Source organism: Lipotes vexillifer, unplaced genomic scaffold, assembly GCF_000442215.2.
Source record: "Lipotes vexillifer unplaced genomic scaffold, Lipotes_vexillifer_v1.1 scaffold185, whole genome shotgun sequence".
Taxonomy (NCBI): Eukaryota; Metazoa; Chordata; class Mammalia; order Artiodactyla; family Lipotidae; genus Lipotes; species Lipotes vexillifer.
The window spans coordinates 590,445-593,626 of NW_006794406.1; the positions used below are offsets into that span (position 1 = coordinate 590,445).

Genomic DNA, 3,182 nt, shown 5'->3' on the forward strand with positions numbered 1-3,182 from the left:
CCCTACAATCTTCTTAACCACACTTCTATCATATTGTCTCAGGTTCTTGACTTCTTGTGGCTCATCCTTTCTATTTTAGTTCTTACTGGCCAACTCTTTTATTATAGATTTAAGTTGAAGTTTCAGAAGCTCCTCATTAACTACAGTAATCCGTTTTTATTTAACCCCAGTAAAGCTGGTGCTAATTACCTTCACACGAGTTCAAAAGATGATCAGCCTTCAGAATTTAGTCTGATGCAGAAACTGTTGTCATGACAATGCCCTATCCAATGTTTCTCTCTGTAGGTAGATATTCTTTCATTCAGGCAGCTTCCTTCTTAGTATCTGCTAACATGCTTTGTTATGCATGATGGTGTTTTTTTGTTTTCATTTTTGCTTTTGTAGCTGGAAGAGCAAGAATTTAATGTTGGGGATAAGGGTAGAGGAAAGAGCCAGAGAAGGTAAAGTAGTTTATTTCCTGTGGATTCACTCACTTGCCCTATAAATGAGAATAGAGCCTGTACTGTTAGCAGATAGAGGACCAGAAATTGAAGGAAAAGTTCTGGAAGAGATGTTGTGAGTGTCCCAGTATATTCAGAGATGCTGGAATCAGTGACCAAGTTTGATCAGAGAGCTGTTTTTTCAACTGTGACATGGACCCAGAAACTCTGGCACCCTGAAGGTTAGAGGTCAGGGAAAAGCTGCATTTGTGTTTCTAGGTCCACACATCGAATGGTTAGGAGGAGGACAGCTGCATTAAGTGGATTCTCAGACTAGTGGAACCACATGATGAAGGACAAACAGTGGATGGGGACAGTTGCTGCCAGACTGGTTGGGGTCAAAATGAAACTTGCATGGTCTTTCACAGAAACAATTGAGGAACACCTAAAAGAAGAGACATTCCTGGTAGTAAGACTGATGGAAATCCAACTATCAAACTGTGGTGATTCAAAGCATATGGCCTTATATATTCAATAGTAGTCTGGTGAGATCCAGGGAATTAAGAATGCAAAAATTTATAGAGAAGGAATTCCATATTAAGTTTTAAGGAATGGTAAAAATAAATACTTGTAAATCCTTTGAAAACATTAACTGATGACATGTGGACAAACTCTGGGATATAACTGAAAATTTTATTTAAATGATTCCTTTTCTCCGCCTGTATTGTTTTTAGGCAATTTAGCTCGTTGAGGTTAGTTGAGTTTCAAAATTGACTCAACAGGGCTTCCCTGGTGGCACAGTGGTTGAGAGTCCGCCTGCCGATGCAGGGCACACGGGTTTGTGCCCCGGTCCGGGAAGATCCCACATGCCGCGGTGCGGCTGGGCCGGTGAGCCATGGCCGCTGAGCCTGCGCGTCCGGAGCCTGTGCTCCGCAATGGGAGAGGCCCGCGTACCGCAAAAAAAAAGAAAGAGCGAGCAGGAAACTGTTCAGGGAGGGGGAAGAACTAGTGCAGTGACCCCACGCAAGACGGCCAAGCACAGCATTGCAGAGAATGCAAAAGAGAGTTTGTCAACGCATTGAGGTTGGAGACAGAGGCAAGGTCCCCATCGTCCAAAACTATTTAAGCCACATTAAGACTTTTTTACTTTATCTTAAAAGCAACTGGAATTCGTACCCTTAAACAGAAGGGTAACATATGATGTGTGGTTTCAAAAGTGTATGTCGGGGGCCTCCCTGGTGGCGCAGTGGTTGAGAGTCCGCCTGCCAATGCAGGGGATACGGGTTCGTGCCCCGGTCCGGGAGGATCCCACGTGCCGCGGAGCGGCTGGGCCCGTAGGCCCGTGGGCCATGGGCGCTGAGCTTGCGCGTCCGGCAACGGGAAAGGCCACGACAGTGAGAGGCCCACATATCGCAAAAAAAAAAAAAGTGTATGTCGGAATCACTTGGAGGACTTTTTTAAATGGATTGCTGGGCCTCACCCTAGAGTTTCTGCTTCCGTATGTCAAGATTTGGGTGGGGGAATTTGCATTTCTAGCAAGATCCCAGGAGATGCTGATGCTGAGGCAGTCTTGGGAACACACTTTGAGAATCACTGGTCTACTGCAGTGTGAATGAACTGAAAAAATCAAAAGTGAGTGCCAGGTAGACCACTTAAAAAGCAATGTTAGTAGTCCATACAAGAGATGATACACATTTTAACCCAGGGAAATGGGGAGAAGTCAACTAATCCAAGAAATATTGAGGCGGCAAAACTGGCAGGTCTCGTGCTGGGTTGGGTGTGGATTTGAAGGAAAGGGAAATGTCAAGGCTCCTTCAATGGGTTAATTGCTCTACTTTGTCATCAGAAAGAAACTCTCAGAGTCAGAAACATATAGTAATATTTTAGCCCAAAAATGAGAGGTTTCTTTTTTTAAAGGCATCCTTGACCTTCATTACCTGGCTGCTATGGTCCAACACCTGACACTAATCATAGAAATCACTATGAAATTATGAAAGACTTCCTCAAGGGAATCCAGAAAACATGTTCTGGGAAAATGACAGAAACTACCCCCTGTCCTGTCTGGGGTGTTCCTATGATTAGGTGGCACATGGGCCATGTTACACTTGGGCTCAGTGTCAGATCTGATTGTTCTAGCTACAGCCAGAGCTGGTAAATAGAGCTTCTAAAGTGAATTGAGACAGTGATTAAGAACTAGTGATTATGAGTAAAGAGAAGAGAGCAGATAAAAGATCACACTAAAAAAGGTTAATCCCTGAATTGAAAAGAAAATTTCAGAGACTGATTGTAGAAACTGTCCAAGATAAAGAAGTGTGCAGGGCAGGAGAAGTGGCAGTTGGCAACTTGCACACCAAAGGAAACAAATGTCTGAGACAAAAGTGAAAGCAGAAAAAAAAAAGAGGTTTTTGAACATTTAGAGGTAATAACCCTAAAGATGAAACCACTGTATTAATAAGTCAGGAAACTGTTAGTTATGCCAGAATGTATTCTGAGGAATATTCAGGAAAAGCATTGCTGACCAAAGCTGGCATATTTTGGTGGCAGCTTCTCTGGCGTTTGGAGGAAGTAAAACAGAGGCTTATGCCTGGAAATACCAGAGATTGCATCCAAAGGTCTTTGAGAAATGTTCACAAACACAAATTTGATAGCATTCTAGAGATCAACCAGTGTCTTCTTGCCAAAAAGTAAATGGCATTTCTCCCAAAGGCAGGAGGCATTTGGCTCAGGAGCTAATGGGGAGAATTGTGGGAACTCAGAGCAGGA

General features: G+C 43.5%; 1 protein-coding gene across 2 annotated transcripts in view; it reads left to right on the top strand.

Moving 5' to 3' along the window:
• Positions 1 to 3,182, top strand: part of FUT9 (fucosyltransferase 9) — an 84,642-nt gene that overhangs the window by 74,977 nt on the left and 6,483 nt on the right. The gene's annotated exons all lie outside the window — the stretch shown is intronic.